This window comes from Cynara cardunculus (assembly GCF_001531365.2).
Source record: "Cynara cardunculus var. scolymus isolate 2C chromosome LG 16, CcrdV1, whole genome shotgun sequence".
Taxonomy (NCBI): Eukaryota; Viridiplantae; Streptophyta; class Magnoliopsida; order Asterales; family Asteraceae; genus Cynara; species Cynara cardunculus.
In genome coordinates, this window is record NC_037543.1 from 5,169,019 (window position 1) to 5,175,018 (window position 6,000).

At 36.0% G+C, this 6,000-nt stretch overlaps 4 non-coding genes across 4 annotated transcripts; all 4 read right to left on the reverse strand.

The window, feature by feature from the left end:
* Window positions 1-226: 226 nt before the first annotated feature.
* On the reverse strand, window positions 227-387 carry LOC112499730. The gene has a single exon (XR_003067261.1). It is a non-coding gene; the product is annotated as a U1 spliceosomal RNA (small nuclear RNA).
* Window positions 388-849: 462 nt separating this feature from the next.
* Window positions 850-965, reverse strand: LOC112499759. Its single transcript, XR_003067280.1, has one exon. It is a non-coding gene; the product is annotated as a U5 spliceosomal RNA (small nuclear RNA).
* Window positions 966-2,327: 1,362 nt separating this feature from the next.
* Window positions 2,328-2,488, reverse strand: LOC112499756. Its single transcript, XR_003067279.1, has one exon. It is a non-coding gene; the product is annotated as a U1 spliceosomal RNA (small nuclear RNA).
* A 426-nt stretch (window positions 2,489-2,914) lies between these two features.
* On the reverse strand, window positions 2,915-3,032 carry LOC112499755. The gene has a single exon (XR_003067278.1). It is a non-coding gene; the product is annotated as a U5 spliceosomal RNA (small nuclear RNA).
* Between the last annotated feature and the right edge of the window lie 2,968 nt (window positions 3,033-6,000).

The following is a 6,000-nucleotide window of genomic DNA, read 5'->3' on the forward strand; positions in this document are numbered from 1 at the left end:
GCGGAGATGTTGCAATCACCTCGCTGTTTGTAGTTTGATCGGTTTCTCTTTTTGTTGCAGGTACCAGTTAAATACCAATTAATGGGTTTATCTAGAAATGACGACGGTATAGCCACCATGACCAGAGACAATACTAAGAAGGTGGCTTTTGGTGGGCAACCGGACACCATTTTACGTAGCAATCATAAGAGATAAAAGATCAAGAAAACATTAAAGATTCATAATTAGAAGGGCCGCGCGAACGCTGGCCCCCACTGTCACAAATTATGACGTAGGCTCGACCACTTGGGCCGACCTTAGGCTGACACCCCTCCTGTGTGCAATGGAGGTCACCAACCTAGACCATGAGCCTTTTTGACCACTCATTGATTCCATCCAGGTAAGTATGTTTAACGTTCTACAACCACCTTCTTAAATATGTTTAGATATGGCTACATGTTTCATTTTATTATCAATGTGGGATGACACCCTAACAATCTAGACAAAAATAACCAACCTGTTTCTATGCCACAGCCTACATAACTTGTATGCAACTTGGCTTTGGTGATGTTTGCTCTGCAACCAGACAAACCAGTGAGACCCTGTCTTAGAAATTCCATTTTTCTCATCATCATATAAAGTTCAAGATTTGTAGTATCTGATAATAGGGGTTTTGGAAACTCGAGCATTTAACTTGTTTTTTGACCTCGAGCTTTGTAATTATCGAGTTAGCAATCTATTGAACACAAAAAAAAACCTCGCTTAACTAAATGGGTCTTGTAACACCAATGTTAGGGTCGGCTTCGTAACACCAATTTTGCCTTTATCTAAACGATGCATTTTATAATTTAGACTACAAGTTGTAGGAGGCATTCATAAAATGAAGACCTCAACAAAAATAGGCGTATGCCATTGTAAGCAACGAGCACACGGTATTCTTTAGTAAAAGGCGAAAAAGTAGTTCGCGTTGTGCTCATTGCATGGCTGCATGATTTTCTTAAGCAGCCTGTAGGCCTTATTTTATGCATCTATTTTTGGATTCACATTTGCAATCAGGTCACGATGTGGGAAACCAACTCAAATTGAAGGCCTAATTTTCCCAGATTGTAACTATTGATAACATAAATTCCACAATGAAAACCATATTTCCCATTTAGATACTATAAATGAGAAACTGAAATGTATTGATTGAATGAAAATGGTTACATGAAACACCTATTTATACTAGACTAGGACAATAGAAATTACCAAAATACATTAAAGGCCCGTTTACCAAACGCTTACCCCTGTAAGAATTTATCAGCAAAATTCAATATTATCACTTACTTAGCGGGTAAGATTTTAGTCCACGAAATGATATCGTATACAATAATTTACCCGATAAGCTCTAACCTTGGTAAGAGTTATCGTCCTCACTTACCGGGTAAGACTCTAGGTCCTTATCTTTGTTCTTACCGGGTAAGATTATTGGTTCTTCCCATATTCATCGATCAGGTAATGTAACTTGATAAGCACTTACCCCGTAAGTGTTTGGTAAACGACCCCTAACACTAGTCTAATACTCTAATAGATACACGCACATACACACCCTTACCTTTATTATATATGTACTACTTTGCTCCACAGCCTTGAATCTCATTTCGTTTCTCGGGTGGTGGGCTCCTGCTCGTCTTCTTTTCCGGCCACCACACATGGGTGGCGACTGCTTCTCCCGCCACCTTCAACCACCATTTCCCACTTCCACTTCTTCCACTGCCTCAAAATCTTCTTCAACCTCGTTACCTTGGTCATAATTCGAAGGTTATTTGGCAGGTCTTTGAAAATGGAACAAGAAGAATATACAAAAGAAGAATCTGGTATCATGGGTGCTCTTTTTGTCATTCTATTTCCCTTCAAACTATGTTTTACCTGTTAATGTTTCTTCAGCCTTGCATGCTACAATTTTTTTACCAGGGTCATTCCAATCTCTTTGTGTACTCTATTACAATATTTCTCCATTTTTTTCCAACATATTTCCCATATGAACTCTAAATTAAATAAAGAAAACAAGATAAATAAATCTATAGATAAGAAGTTGTAGATATCCGTATATTATTGATGTAACGAATTGGCACCTAACAATAACATAATCTGATTTGATATTAAGATTGGTAATAGTTTAATTATAGAAACTTGTCCTTGTGCAGATGTTGCAATCACCTCGGTGTATGTAGTTTGATTGGTGGTTTAGCCATGATCACCAGAGACAATATACTGAGAAGGTAGCATTTGGTAGGCAATTGTAGGACCATTTTACGTAACAATCAAAAGAGATAAAAGTTCAAGAAAATGTTCAAAACTTGGATTTCGAAAGGGCCGCGCGAACGCTGGCCCTCACTGTCACAAATTATGACGTAGGCTCGACCACTTGGGCCGACCTTAGGCAGGCACCCCTCCTGTGTGCAATGGAGGTCACCAACCTAGACCATGAGCCTTTTTGATCACTCATTGACCCCGTCCAGGTAAGTATGTTTAACGTTCTACAACTACCTTCTTAAATAGGTTTAGACATGGCTACATGTTTCATTTTATTATCAATGTGGGATGACACCGTAACGATCTAACCGTAGATAACTTGTATGTAGCTTGGCTTTCGTGGTGTTTGCTCTGCAACCAGTGAGACCCTCTCTTAAAATTCCATCTTTCTCATCATCATAAAAAGTTCAAGATTTGCATTGCCTGATAGTAGGGCTGTAGGGGTTTTCAGTTTTGGAAACTCGAGCATTTAACTTGTTTTTTGAACTCGAGTTTCATATTTATTGCGTTTTGAGTCGCTTTTAAACATAAAATAAACCTTGCTTAACTAAACAAGTCTTGTAACATCGATGTTAGGGTCAGCTTTGTAATTAACATCAAAACAATGCATCTCATATAATTTAGACTACAAATTGTAGGAGGCATTCATAAAATGAAAACCTCTCCAAAAATAGGGGTATGCCATTGTAAGCAACGAGCACACGGTATTCTTTAGTAAAAGGCGAAAGAATAGTTGGCTTTGTGCTCATTGCATGGCTGCATGATTTTCTTAAGCAGTCTGTAGGGCTTATTTTATGCATCTATTTTTGGGAAACCAACTCAAACTGAATAGGCCTAATTTTCCCAAAAATGGTAACTGTTGATAACATAAATTCCATAATGGAAACCATATTTTCCCATTTAAAGACTATCAAGGAAATGAGAAACTGATGAATTGTATTGATTGAATGAAAATGGTCACATGAAACACACCTATTTATACTAGACTAGAACAATAGAGATTACCAAAATACTCTAACAGATACACACAACATAAACACCCTTACCTTTATTATATATGTACTACTTTGGTCCACAGCCTTGAATCTCATTTCGTTTCTCGGGTGATGGGCTCCTGTTCGTCTTCTTTTCTGGCCACCACACATGGGTGGCGACTGCTTCTCCCGCCACCTTCACCCACCATTTCCCACTTCCACTGCAAAATTAAATAAGAAATTCAGAAAATGACGGGAAGGTAAATAGGCATAGAAAGCAGAGAAGATGAATAGGCAGATAAAAATCGAAATTATTGGAATATTGGAGATGAGTGACGTGCGGTGATAAGGAAGCAAGAATTTGAAATACTCAATTGTGAAGATGCACGTAGGAGTTCCATTGTTTTACTTTATTTATATATATATATATATATATATATATATATATATAGGTGAAGTTCAAGAATGCGAGAACAATCTAATAACCTCAAACTTTTTTAATTAATAAATTAACTTATATTAAATATAAATAAATTAATAAGGACAGTAATGTAATTAATTAATTTTATAATTTTATTTTATTTTAATTCGTCATAATTATCCCTTTTTTTCMTGYACGTTCTTTTCCACTCTCTCCTCTCCCCTTGTGATAATTGTGTGATTGTGTAACCATAACCTATCGAAACCATAATCAATGAAGTGTAACCATAACCWATCGAAACCATAATCAATGAAGTGTAACCATAACCTATCGAAACCATGAGTAATCGTTGTGATAAATGTGTGATTGTCAACCCTAACCGATCGAAACTATGATCAAATTTAGTGCGCACGTGATGTTATAATAGTGATATCACATGATTATCACACTCATATCACACAAAATCTAGTGGATTTCACCCGTAATTGTTGTGATAAATGTGTGATCGTCTAATCCTAACCGATCGAAACCATGATCAAATCGAATGCGCTGTTATGATAGTTATATCACATGATTATCACACCCATATCACACCAAATCGGTAGTCAATTTTCTAAGTTAACCGTAGCCAAGCGGAATCCTTGTGATAATTGTGTGATAATCACATGATTATCACACCCATATCACACCATTATCACACAATTATCACACCAAATCGTGTTGATATAAGCGATAATGTGATAATTGTGTGATAATCACATGATTATCACACCCAAATCGTGTTGATATAAGCGATAATGTGATAATTGTGTGATTGATAATCACATGATTATCACACCCATATCACACCCAAATCACACCAAATCGTGTTGATATAAGCGATAATGTGATATTGTGTGATAATCACATGATTATCACACCCATATCACATGATTAACCGTTTATTAGATAATGATAATCATGATCGTGTAATCGTATTAAAAGATTTTATGATATCATTTTCATTATTACCCTTTTAATTTTAATATTTTCTGAATCTTTTTAAATTTCAATTTTAGTTTTAAAAATCTTTTAATTTTATTTTTTATCACAATATGTGGTTATTGAGTTGTTCTCGCATTTTCGTAAATCATAGGGTTCTCGTTTGAATCATTCCCTATATATATATATATATATCTATTTATTTATATAGATATATATATATATATATATATATAGACATATAGATATATTTTTCTAATATTGTTGGAAACAAAATATTTAATAGGTTCTTCATAATAACTTTTTGGTGAGTCCTTAAATTGAAACGTTAATGTATAAGAGGTTAACCACAAGAGTGGTGACTGATTGGTTTGAGCTTGGTTCCAAAGGTCAAAAGTACCTATAGGTCTCAGGTTCAAATCTAAGGGGGAATAAAAATCCCCTTGTGGTCACGGAGGTTCAAATGCGGTGACTCCGAGATATTTGCAAAGCAGATGGTCGCCCTAGGATTAGTTGGCTTGCATAGCGGTTTGGATATCCAGGTTAATAAAAAAAAATGTGTAAGAGGTTACCAATGTTGTTTACCTCAAGTTCTCAAGAAGCCCTAGAGTCAACTTCTCCCTTAACTCTCAACTTTGGTGCATGATTTCAAAAGGTTATAGTGCTCTGAATAGTGGCGATCAATATCATGATAAAGAAGTGAGAAAATTGCAAGCAAGGTTGCTCGTTGAACAAAAAAAAATTAAAGAAATGGAGAACAAGAAAGTGGAAGATTATTAAATAGGGTCGTACTTGGTGCTTCAATCATAAAATTAGCCATCGGGGATACAAAGATGGATAGGACTAGCCGATAAGAGAGTTTAATCTTTAAATTACAAATTAAAGAGAAGGGATTGAAGATTTGCAATCATAGTGGGAATCGGCAAATTGGCAAATATATATAATAAAAGAGGGGAGGAATACGATCATTGGGCTAAACATTATAATTGCCTGGATGGACTAAAATAAGAGGCAACAAGCTGTAGGGATTGAGTTAAAATATAGACTAAAAATCAAAGTAAATATATAATATGGCTCCAAAAAATTTCGAGAGCACAAAATAATTGTCCCTGTTTGGAATCTCACATTCGTACACCGTACCCTCGTGCACGACCTTGCTTCCAACAGATGCTTGGAGCTTATAGCCGTCAAGCTTTCTTTTAATCTCACACACCTACATAGATGCAAAATGCTAACTCTTTTTTCAAATGTGCAAGATAATACCACGTTATGACTAGGGGTGTAAACGATACGAGACAACTCGCGAGCTACTCGAGATCGACTCGGTCAAAGCTCGGTCAACACTCGACT